This window comes from Harmonia axyridis, chromosome 2 (genome assembly GCF_914767665.1).
Source record: "Harmonia axyridis chromosome 2, icHarAxyr1.1, whole genome shotgun sequence".
NCBI lineage: Eukaryota > Metazoa > Arthropoda > Insecta > Coleoptera > Coccinellidae > Harmonia > Harmonia axyridis.
The window spans coordinates 45,968,069-45,981,907 of NC_059502.1; the positions used below are offsets into that span (position 1 = coordinate 45,968,069).

General features: G+C 37.5%; 1 pseudogene; it reads left to right on the plus strand.

Moving 5' to 3' along the window:
- Nucleotides 1-2,340: 2,340 nt before the first annotated feature.
- Nucleotides 2,341-13,839, plus strand: part of LOC123673320 — a 172,474-nt pseudogene continuing 160,975 nt past the window's right edge.

Sequence of the window (13,839 nt, forward strand, 5' to 3'; positions counted from 1 at the left end):
TATGGAAACCACATTGTTATAAGGGACTGTTCTTATTCCCTTCTTTCTGTATAATGATCAATTATCCAAGTAAGCCATTCCACATTGTTGATTTTCTTGGACTCGGATGACACGCAGGTAGCTATAATCTTTTACGTGGTAAGGTCAATTGCTGCTGTAACCACAAATGCACGACTGACTTCTGTTGTTGATTTCATTTGTTTGTTATTTCCTTTAATGTTTCTCATTCTAACATTTTTCATCGTATTGCACAGGGACGAAAGCTTGACACACGTGTCTAAGGAAACCACTTTGGTATAAGGGACTGTTCTTATTCCCTTCTTTTTGTTTAATGAACAATTATCCAAGTAAGCCGTTCCACATTGTTGATTTTCTTGGACTCGGATGACACGCAGGTAGCTATAATCTTTTACGTGTTAAGGTCAATTGCTGCTGTAACCACAAATGCACGACTGACTTCTGTTGTTGATTTCATTTGTTTGTTATTTCCTTTAATGTTTCTCATTCTAACACTTTTCATCGTATTGCACAGGGACGAAAGCTTGACACGCGTGTCTAAGGAAACCACTTTGGTATAAGGGACTGTTCTTATTCCCTTTTTTTTGTTTAATGAACAATTATCCAAGTAAGCCATTCCACATTGTTGATTTTCTTGGACTCGGATGTCACGCAGGTAGCTATAATCTCCCACGTGGTAAGGTCAATTGCTGCTGTAACCACGAATGCACGACTGACTTCTGTTGTTGATTTCATTCGTTTGTTATTTTCTTCAATGTTTCTCATTCTAACACTTTTCATCGTATTGCACAGGGACGAAAGCTTGACACGCGTGTCTATGGAAACCACATTGTTATAAGGGACTGTTCTTATTCCCTTCTTTCTGTATAATGATCAATTATCCAAGTAAGCCATTCCACATTGTTGATTTTCTTGGACTCGGATGACACGCAGGTAGCTAAAATAATTTTTTAGAATAAAGGAGTGCAGTCCAGAACAACCGACTGTCTCAGAAGATAATGAAGAGGTTTTTATATTTCACCAGAATATGCAATGTTTAAGAAACAAAATTTTAGAACTTGAAATATACCTATCAGAAATGTCAAGCATGCCAAATTTTTTGTGTATAACGGAACACTGGCTCAAGCAGGACGAGAACGTTGTTATCCAGGGATATAAGATGGTATCATGCTTCACTCGTGCCTTTCATCAACATGGAGGATCATCAATATATGCTAAAATCGACAACAAAGTTTGTGAAGTAGAAAAAATAGTGCGAAAAAGTGTGGAACTTAGTTTGGAGTGCTCATGTGTACGAGATCAACAAAGACGAATTCTACTCATATGTATATATAGATCCACTAAAGGTGAATTTCAAATATTTTTTAATGGAATCAATGAAATTTTAGAATTAAGCATCAAATTTTTCAAAAATTACAAAATCATATTATGTGGTGATTTTAACATAAATCTATTGGTTAATTCAGTCGAGACACGAAATTTCGTTGATATTTTGGCCACCTTTGGCATGAACCAAAAAATATTTCAGGCCACTAGAGAAACAAACACAACATGTTCATTATTAGATAATATATTTACTAATTTTGTCACAGATGATGGTCTGGTATTGAACACTGCATTGTCAGATCATTATGGACAATATCTTTCAATAAACTTAAAACGAAGTCCTAAATCTGTTCAAAAAGTGAAACTTAGGTTATTTACGGAAAACAAATTGCAACAATTGTATGATCTTTTAGCCGAAGAAAATTGGGGATATTTATATAGTTGCGTCAATCCAAATGAGGCGTATAATTATTTTCGACACAAACTAATGAAATCGGTTGATTTATTGGTGAGGTATAAAACTGTACAATATCATAATTATAAAACTACGGGGTGGATAACTAAAGGTATACGAATATCATGTAAAAAAAAAAGAATTCTGTACAAACAAAAAATTGCAGGTATTGTATCAACAGAATATTTTAATTTATATAAAAGTATATTGAAGAAAGTCATTACTGCTGCAAAAAAATTGAGCAATCAAATAGCTATATCCTCATCACAAAATAAAACTAGAGCTAGCTGGAAAATAGTAAAACGGATAACTGGTAGTGAAACAAATAAAAAAGATAGTTTGATGGATTCTTTTGAGGGAATATTCAACAACGAAAAGCACCTACTTGATGGGTTCAGTAAATTTTTTTCAGAAAGTTGCCAAATTGCTAGTAGTAATGAATTTGTTGATCAGGGGTTTATTAACACTACCAGTTATCCGTTTTACTATTTTCCAGCTAGCTGGTATTATTTTTTATTAAAAATAATACCAGTTCTATATTTATGTATCCTAGTGATGCTATTGAGATTCAGGGATGGATACGAGATCTTAAGAACGTCAAATCTGTTGGAGAAGATGAAATTCCGGTGTGTCTCTTGAAAAGGGTGTCGACTCTAATTGCGAATCCTCTTTGTCACATTGCTAATACTATGATGTTGACGGGGATATATCCTGAAAACTTGAAAATTACTTTGATAAAACCAATTTATAAAAAGGGTGATAGAACAAATATGAATAACTACCGTCCAATTAGTTTACTATCAAATATCGGGAAAATATTGGAAAAAATTATTCTCAATAGAATGTTTGCTTTCTTTGAAAAACATCATCTTCTAACAGAAGCACAAAATGGTTTTAGAAAAGGTAGAAGTGCGATGAGGGCAGTATACCAATTATTATCCCATATAACGGATACATTAAATACAGGTCAATGCACTGCGGCTGTGTGTCTGGATTTATCTAAAGCGTTCGACAGAGTAAACCATAACATACTATTGAGTAAAATGGAGAAGTATGGAATTAGAGGGATAGCCTTAAATCTGATACGGTCTTTTTTAACTGATCGAAAACAGCACGTAATTGAATTCAATAAGGAGGGAAATCTCTTTAAGTCAGATGTAACCACGACTGAAAGGGGAGTACCGCAAGGCTCAATTTTAGGACCGTTTTTATACATCATCTACACCAACGAGCTACCAAATATGGTTAATACCAAAGTAACTATGTATGCGGATGACACGTCTTTGGCGTTGTTTGGAAGAGATCAAAACGAGTTAAATAATGAAATTTTAATAAACTTTAATCTATTGAACGAGTGGTTCAAAGATAATGAATTAAAACTTAATATAGAAAAAACACAAATGGTACAGTTCTCATATAGGGAACAATTTGAAGATAAAATTGCCTTGGATTGCTTCTCACTGCAGACTGGGAGACAAGTAAAAATGCTGGGCATACATATTGATTCCAGATTAGATTGGAGATGCCATGTCGACTCAGTGGCAGGGTCAATCGGGGGATGTAGTTATGTGGTCCGAGTTCTGTCAAAACTAGTTAATGAGGCAACAGCTCTCTCTGTATATTACGGATATGGGTATTCCAGGATGAAGTACGGAGTTATTTTCTGGGGAAATTCAATAGAGGCATCCCGCATCTTTATTTTGCAGAAGAAATGCATACGCAGTATATTTGGATTGCAGAGGATGACGTCATGTAAACCATTTTTCATTAAATATAATATGCTTACATTTCCATCAATTTATATATTGGAAGCGATCTCGTTTGTTCTCGACAACAAGGACTTGTTTCTTGATTTCCGGAGAAGTCATCAACACAATACAAGACGTAAACTTAATTTGAGACCACCTAAAATTAATTTTTCTTATTTACAAAAAAATGTTGAGTATCAGATTATCTCCATTTTCAATAAAATACCACTATATAATCGAATAAATGATAGTGATAAGAAGCTCAAACAAAAAATGAAAAAATATTTAATTTCTAAGGCTTATTATGCTATTGAGGAATTCATGAAAGATGAAATTCATTTGGCTGATTAATTTTGAGTTTTCATTGTTAGATTAAGTTTGGATGATTGTTTGTTTCATTGGGTTTATTTTATAAGTTTGTAAAATTATTCATTTGTTATTAATTTGTATGTAAATTTCAGCTATATTTTGACGGGCTCTAAGCCGACTATGTTGGTGTATTATGTTAATTGAGAGCGAATAAAGTTATATTATTATTATTATAATCTTTTACGTGGTAAGGTCAATTGCTGCTGTAACCACAAATGCACGACTGACTTCTGTTGTTGATTTCATTTGTTTGTTATTTCCTTTAATGTTTCTCATTCTAACATTTTTCATCGTATTGCACAGGGACGAAAGCTTGACACACGTGTCTAAGGAAACCACTTTGGTATAAGGGACTGTTCTTATTTCATTCTTTCTGTATAATGATCAATTATCCAAGTAAGCCATTCCACATTGTTGATTTTCTTGGACTCGGATGACACGCGGGTAGCTATAATCTCCCACGTGGTAAGGTCAATTGCTGCTGTATCCACAATTGGACGGCTGACTTCTGTTGTTGATTTCATTTATTTTTTATTTCCTTCAATGTTTCTCATTCTAACACTTCTCATCGTATTGCACAGGGACGAAAGCTTGACACACGTGTCTATGGAAACCACATTGGTATAAGGGACTGTTCTTATTCCCTTCTTTCTGTATGATGATCAATTATCCAAGTGAGCCATTCCACATTGTTGATTTTCTTGGACTCGGATGACACGCAGGTAGCTATAATCTTTAACGTGGTAAGGTCAATTGCTGCTGTAACCACAAATGCACGACTGACTTCTGTTGTTGATTTCATTTGTTTGTTATTTCCTTCAATGTTTCTCATTCTTACACTTTTCATCGTATTGCACAGGGACGAAAGCTTGACACACGTGTCTAAGGAAACCACTTTGGTATAAGGGACTGTTCTTATTCCCTTCTTTATGTTTAATGAACAATTATCCGAGTAAGCCGTTCCACATTGTTGATTTTCTTGGACTCGGATGTCACGCAGGTAGCTATAATCTCCCACGTGGTAAGGTCAATTGCTGCTGTAACCACAAATGCACGACTGACTTCTGTTGTTGATTTCATTCGTTTGTTATTTTCTTCAATGTTTCTCATTATAACACTTTTCATCGTATTGCACAGGGACGAAAGCTTGACACACGTGTCTATGGAAACCACATTGGTATAAGGGACTGTTCTTACTTCATTCTTTCTGTATAATGATCAATTATCCAAGATAGCCATTCCACATTGTTGATTTTCTTGGACTCGGATGTCACGCAGGTAGCTATAATCTCCCACGTGGTAAGGTCAATTGCTGCTGTAATCACAAATGCACGACTGACTTCTGTTGTTGATTTGATTTGTTTGTTATTTCCTTCAATGTTTCTCATTCTAACACTTCTCATCGTATTGCACAGGGACGAAAGCTTGACACACGTGTCTATTGAAACCACATTGGTATAAGGGACTGTTCTTATTCCCTTCTTTCTGTATGATGATCAATTATCCAAGTAAGCCATTCCACATTGTTGATTTTCTTGGACTCGGATGACACGCAGGTAGCTATAATCTTTAACGTGGTAAGGTCAATTGCTGCTGTAACCACAAATGCACGACTGACTTCTGTTGTTGATTTCATTTGTTTGTTATTTCCTTCAATGTTTCTCATTCTAACACTTTTCATCGTATTGCACAGGGACGAAAGCTTGACACACGTGTCTAAGGAAACCACTTTGGTATAAGGGACTGTTCTTATTCCCTTCTTTATGTTTAATGAACAATTATCCGAGTAAGCCGTTCCACATTGTTGATTTTCTTGGACTCGAATGTCACGCAGGTATCTATAATCTCCCACGTGGTAAGGTCAATTGCTGCTGTAACCACAAATGCACGACTGACTTCTGTTGTTGATTTCATTCGTTTGTTATTTTCTTCGATGTTTCTCATTCTAACACTTTTCATCGTATTGCACAGGGACGAAAGCTTGACACACGTGTCTATGGAAACCACATTGGTATAAGGGACTGTTCTTACTTCTTTCTTTCTGTATAATGATCAATTATCCAAGTAAGCCATTTCACATTGTTGATTTTCTTGGACTCGGATGTCACGCAGGTAGCTATAATCTCCCACGTGGTAAGGTCAATTGCTGCTGTAATCACAAATGCACGACTGACTTCTGTTGTTGATTTGATTTGTTTGTTATTTCCTTCAATGTTTCTCATTCTAACACTTTTCATCGTATTGCACAGGGACGAAAGCTTGACACACGTGTCTATGGAAACCACATTGGTATAAGGGACTGTTCTTATTCCCTTCTTTTTGTTTAATGAACAATTATCCAAGTAAGCAATTCCACATTGTTGATTTTCTTGGACTCGGATGTCACGCAGGTAGCTATAATCTCCCACGTGGTGAGGTCAATTGCTGCTGTAATCACAAATGCACGACTGACTTCTGTTGTTGATTTGATTTGTTTGTTATTTCCTTCAATGTTTCTCATTCTAACACTTTTCATCGTATTGCACAGGGACGAAAGCTTGACACACGTGTCTATTGAAACCACATTGGTATAAGGGACTGTTCTTACTTCTTTCTTTCTGTATAATGATCAATTATCCAAGTAAGCCAATCCACATTGTTGATTTTCTTGGACTCGGTTGACACGCAGGTAGCTTGAATCTTTAACGTGGTAAGGTCAATTGCTGCTGTAACCACAAATGCACGACTGACTTCTGTTGTTGATTTCATTTGTTTGTTATTTCCTTCAATGTTTCTCATTCTTACACTTTTCATCGTATTGCACAGGGACGCAAGCTTGACACACGTGTCTAAGGAAACCACTTTGGTATAAGGGACTGTTCTTATCCCCTTCTTTATGTTTAATGAACAATTATCCGAGTAAGCCGTTCCACATTGTTGATTTTCTTGGACTCGGATGTCACGCAGGTAGCTATAATCTCCCACGTGGTAAGGTCAATTGCTGCTGTATCCACAATTGGACGGCTGACATCTGTTGTTGATTTCATTTGTTTTTTATTTCCTTCAATGTTTCTCATTCTAACACTTCTCATCGTATTGCACAGGGACGAAAGCTTGACACACGTGTCTATGGAAACCACATTGGTATAAGGGACTGTTCTTACTTCTTTCTTTCTGTATAATGATCAATTATCCAAGTAAGCCATTCCACATTGTTGATTTTCTTGGACTCGGATGTCACGCAGGTAGCTACAATCTCCCACGTGGTAAGGTCAATTGCTGCTGTAACCACAAATGCACGACTGACTTCTGTTGTTGATTTCATTTGTTTGTTATTTCCTTTAATGTTTCTCATTCTAACATTTTTCATCGTATTGCACAGGGACGAAAGCTTGACACACGTGTCTGAGGAAACCACTTTGGTATAAGGGACTGTTCTTATTCCCTTCTTTTTGTTTAATGAACAATTATCCAAGTAAGCCGTTCCACATTGTTGATTTTCTTGGGCTCGGATGTCACGCAGGTAGCTGTAATCTCCCACGTGGTAAGGTCAATTGCTGCTGTAACCACAAATGCACGACTGACTTCTGTTGATTTCATTCGTTTGTTATTTTCTTCAATGTTTCTCATTCTAACACTTTTCATCGTATTGCACAGGGACGAAAGCTTGACACGCGTGTCTAAGGAAACCACTTTGGTGGTATAAGGGACTGTTCTTATTCCCTTCTTTTTGTTTAATGAACAATTATCCAAGTAAGCCATTCCACATTGTTGATTTTCTTGGACTCGGATGTCACGCAGGTAGCTATAATCTCCCACGTGGTAAGGTCAATTGCTGCTGTAATCACAAATGCACGACTGACTTCTGTTGTTGATTTGATTTGTTTGTTATTTCCTTCATTGTTTCTCATTCTAACACTTCTCATCGTATTGCACAGGGACGAAAGCTTGACACACGTGTCTATGGAAACCACATTGGTATAAGGGACTGTTCTTATTCCCTTCTTTCTGTATAATGATCAATTATCCAAGTAAGCCATTCCACATTGTTGATTTTCTTGGACTCGGATGACACGCAGGTAGCTATAATCTTTTACGTGGTAAGGTCAATTGCTGCTTTAACCACAAATGCACGACTGACTTCTGTTGTTGATTTCATTTGTTTGTTATTTCCTTTAATGTTTCTCATTCTAACATTTTTCATCGTATTGCACAGGGACGAAAGCTTGACACACGTGTCTAAGGAAACCACTTTGGTATGAGGGACTGTTCTTATTTCATTCTTTCTGTATAATGATCAATTATCCAAGTAAGCCATTCCACATTGTTGATTTTCTTGAACTCGGATGACACGCGGGTAGCTATAATCTCCCACGTGGTAAGGTCAATTGCTGCTGTATCCACAATTGGACGGCTGACTTCTGTTGTTGATTTCATTTGTTTTTTATTTCCTTCAATGTTTCTCATTCTAACACTTCTCATCGTATTGCACAGGGACGAAAGCTTGACACACGTGTCTATGGAAACCACATTGATATAAGGGACTGTTCTTATTCCCTTCTTTCTGTATGATGATCAATTATCCAAGTAAGCCATTCCACATTGTTGATTTTCTTGGACTCGGTTGACACGCAGGTAGCTTAAATCTTTAACGTGGTAAGGTCAATTGCTGCTGTAACCACAAATGCACGACTGACTTCTGTTGTTGATTTCATTTGTTTGTTATTTCCTTCAATGTTTCTCATTCTTACACTTTTCATCGTATTGCACAGGGACGAAAGCTTGACACACGTGTCTAAGGAAACCACTTTGGTATAAGGGACTGTTCTTATTCCCTTCTTTATGTTTAATGAACAATTATCCGAGTAAGCCGTTCCACATTGTTGATTTTCTTGGACTCGGATGTCACGCAGGTAGCTATAATCTCCCACGTGGTAAGGTCAATTGCTGCTGTAATCACAAATGCACGACTGACTTCTGTTGTTGATTTGATTTGTTTGTTATTTCCTTCAATGTTTCTCATTCTAACACTTTTCATCGTATTGCACAGGGACGAAAGCTTGACACACGTGTCTAAGGAAACCACTTTGGTATAAGGGACTGTTCTTATTCCCTTCTTTATGTTTAATGAACAATTATCCGAGTAAGCCGTTCCACATTGTTGATTTTCTTGGACTCGGTTGACACGCAGGTAGCTTAAATCTTTAACGTGGTAAGGTCAATTGCTGCTGTAACCACAAATGCACGACTGACTTCTGTTGTTGATTTCATTTGTTTGTTATTTCCTTCAATGTTTCTCATTCTTACACTTTTCATCGTATTGCACAGGGACGAAAGCTTGACACACGTGTCTAAGGAAACCACTTTGGTATAAGGGACTGTTCTTATTCCCTTCTTTATGTTTAATGAACAATTATCCGAGTAAGCCGTTCCACATTGTTGATTTTCTTGGACTCGGATGTCACGCAGGTAGCTATAATCTCCCACGTGGTAAGGTCAATTGCTGCTGTAATCACAAATGCACGACTGACTTCTGTTGTTGATTTGATTTGTTTGTTATTTCCTTCATTGTTTCTCATTCTAACACTTCTCATCGTATTGCACAGGGACGAAAGCTTGACACACGTGTCTATGGAAACCACTTTGGTATAAGGGACTGTTCTTATTCCCTTCTTTCTGTATGATGATCAATTATCCAAGTAAGCCATTCCACATTGTTGATTTTCTTGGACTCGGTTGACACGCAGGTAGCTTAAATCTTTAACGTGGTAGGTCAATTGCTGCTGTAACCACAAATGCACGACTGACTTCTGTTGTTGATTTCATTCGTTTGTTATTTTCTTCAATGTTTCTCATTCTAACACTTTTCATCGTATTGCACAGGGACGAAAGCTTGACACACGTGTCTATGGAAACCACATTGGTATAAGGGACGGTTCTCACTTCATTCTTTCTGTATAATGATCAATTATCCAAGATAGCCATTCCACATTGTTGATTTTCTTGGACTCGGATGTCACGCAGGTAGCTATAATCTCCCACGTGGTAAGGTCAATTGCTGCTGTAATCACAAATGCACGACTGACTTCTGTTGTTGATTTGATTTGTTTGTTATTTCCTTCAATGTTTCTCATTCTAACACTTTTCATCGTATTGCACAGGGACGAAAGCTTGACACACGTGTCTAAGGAAACCACTTTGGTATAAGGGACTGTTCTTATTCCCTTCTTTATGTTTAATGAACAATTATCCGAGTAAGCCGTTCCACATTGTTGATTTTCTTGGACTCGGATGACACGCAGGTAGCTATAATCTTTAACGTGGTAAGGTCAATTGCTGCTGTAACCACAAATGCACGACTGACTTCTGTTGTTGATTTCATTTGTTTGTTATTTCCTTCAATGTTTCTCATTCTAACACTTTTCATCGTATTGCACAGGGACGAAAGCTTGACACACGTGTCTAAGGAAACCACTTTGGTATAAGGGACTGTTCTTATTCCCTTCTTTATGTTTAAAGAACAATTATCCGAGTAAGCCGTTCCACATTGTTGATTTTCTTGGACTCGAATGTCACGCAGGTATCTATAATCTCCCACGTGGTAAGGTCAATTGCTGCTGTAACCACAAATGCACGACTGACTTCTGTTGTTGATTTCATTCGTTTGTTATTTTCTTCAATGTTTCTCATTCTAACACTTTTCATCGTATTGCACAGGGACGAAAGCTTGACACACGTGTCTATGGAAACCACATTGGTATAAGGGACTGTTTTTACTTCTTTCTTTCTGTATAATGATCAATTATCCAAGTAAGCCATTTCACATTGTTGATTTTCTTGGACTCGGATGTCACGCAGGTAGCTATAATCTCCCACGTGGTAAGGTCAATTGCTGCTGTAATCACAAATGCACGACTGACTTCTGTTGTTGATTTGATTTGTTTGTTATTTCCTTCAATGTTTCTCATTCTAACACTTCTCATCGTATTGCACAGGGACGAAAGCTTGACACGCGTGTCTAAGGAAACCACTTTGGTATAAGGGACTGTTCTTATTCCCTTCTTTTTGTTTAATGAACAATTATCCAAGTAAGCAATTCCACATTGTTGATTTTCTTGGACTCGGATGTCACGCAGGTAGCTATAATCTCCCACGTGGTGAGGTCAATTGCTGCTGTAATCACAAATGCACGACTGACTTCTGTTGTTGATTTGATTTGTTTGTTATTTCCTTCAATGTTTCTCATTCTAACAGTTTTCATCGTATTGCACAGGGACGAAAGCTTGACACACGTGTCTATTGAAACCACATTGGTATAAGGGACTGTTCTTACTTCTTTCTTTCTGTATAATGATCAATTATCCAAGTAAGCCAATCCACATTGTTGATTTTCTTGGACTCGGTTGACACGCAGGTAGCTTGAATCTTTAACGTGGTAAGGTCAATTGCTGCTGTAACTACAAATGCACGACTGACTTCTGTTGTTGATTTCATTTGTTTGTTATTTCCTTCAATGTTTCTCATTCTTACACTTTTCATCGTATTGCACAGGGACGCAAGCTTGACACACGTGTCTAAGGAAACCACTTTGGTATAAGGGACTGTTCTTATCCCCTTCTTTATGTTTAATGAACAATTATCCGAGTAAGCCGTTCCACATTGTTGATTTTCTTGGACTCGGATGTCACGCAGGTAGCTATAATCTCCCACGTGGTAAGGTCAATTGCTGCTGTATCCACAATTGGACGGCTGACATCTGTTGTTGATTTCATTTGTTTTTTATTTCCTTCAATGTTTCTCATTCTAACACTTCTCATCGTATTGCACAGGGACGAAAGCTTGACACACGTGTCTATGGAAACCACATTGGTATATGGGACTGTTCTTACTTCTTTCTTTCTGTATAATGATCAATTATCCAAGTAAGCCATTCCACATTGTTGATTTTCTTGGACTCGGATGTCACGCAGGTAGCTATAATCTCCCACGTGGTAAGGTCAATTGCTGCTGTAACCACAAATGCACGACTGACTTCTGTTGTTGATTTCATTTGTTTGTTATTTCCTTTAATGTTTCTCATTCTAACATTTTTCATCGTATTGCACAGGGACGAAAGCTTGACACACGTGTCTGAGGAAACCACTTTGGTATAAGGGACTGTTCTTATTCCCTTCTTTTTGTTTAATGAACAATTATCCAAGTAAGCCGTTCCACATTGTTGATTTTCTTGGGCTCGGATGTCACGCAGGTAGCTGTAATCTCCCACGTGGTAAGGTCAATTGCTGCTGTAACCACAAATGCACGACTGACTTCTGTTGATTTCATTCGTTTGTTATTTTCTTCAATGTTTCTCATTCTAACACTTTTCATCGTATTGCACAGGGACGAAAGCTTGACACGCGTGTCTAAGGAAACCACTTTGATGGTATAAGGGACTGTTCTTATTCCCTTATTTTTGTTTGATGAACAATTATCCAAGTAAGCAATTCCACATTGTTGATTTTCTTGGACTCGGATGTCACGCAGGTAGCTATAATCTCCCACGTGGTAAGGTCAATAGCTGCTGTAATCACAAATGCACGACTGACTTCTGTTGTTGATTTGATTTGTTTGTTATTTCCTTCATTGTTTCTCATTCTAACACTTCTCATCGTATTGCACAGGGACGAAAGCTTGACACACGTGTCTATGGAAACCACATTGGTATAAGGGACTGTTCTTATTCCCTTCTTTCTGTATAATGATCAATTATCCAAGTAAGCCATTCCACATTGTTGATTTTCTTGGACTCGGATGACACGCAGGTAGCTATAATCTTTTACGTGGTAAGGTCAATTGCTGCTTTAACCACAAATGCACGACTGACTTCTGTTGTTGATTTCATTTGTTTGTTATTTCCTTTAATGTTTCTCATTCTAACATTTTTCATCGTATTGCACAGGGACGAAAGCTTGACACACGTGTCTAAGGAAACCACTTTGGTATGAGGGACTGTTCTTATTTCATTCTTTCTGTATAATGATCAATTATCCAAGTAAGCCATTCCACATTGTTGATTTTCTTGAACTCGGATGACACGCGGGTAGCTATAATCTCCCACGTGGTAAGGTCAATTGCTGCTGTATCCACAATTGGACGGCTGACTTCTGTTGTTGATTTCATTTGTTTTTTATTTCCTTCAATGTTTCTCATTCTAACACTTCTCATCGTATTGCACAGGGACGAAAGCTTGACACACGTGTCTATGGAAACCACATTGGTATAAGGGACTGTTCTTATTCCCTTCTTTCTGTATGATGATCAATTATCCAAGTGAGCCATTCCACATTGTTGATTTTCTTGGACTCGGTTGACACGCAGGTAGCTTAAATCTTTAACGTGGTAAGGTCAATTGCTGCTGTAACCACAAATGCACGACTGACTTCTGTTGTTGATTTCATTTGTTTGTTATTTCCTTCAATGTTTCTCATTCTTACACTTTTCATCGTATTGCACAGGGACGAAAGCTTGACACACGTGTCTAAGGAAACCACTTTGGTATAAGGGACTGTTCTTATTCCCTTCTTTATGTTTAATGAACAATTATCCGAGTAAGCCGTTCCACATTGTTGATTTTCTTGGACTCGGATGTCACGCAGGTAGCTATAATCTCCCACGTGGTAAGGTCAATTGCTGCTGTAACCACAAATGCACGACTGACTTCTGTTGTTGATTTCATTCGTTTGTTATTTTCTTCAATGTTTCTCATTCTAACACTTTTCATCGTATTGCACAGGGACGAAAGCTTGACACACGTGTCTATGGAAACCACATTGGTATAAGGGACTGTTCTCACTTCATTCTTTCTGTATAATGATCAATTATCCAAGATAGCCATTCCACATTGTTGATTTTCTTGGACTCGGATGTCACGCAGGTAGCTATAATCTCCCACGTGGTAAGGTC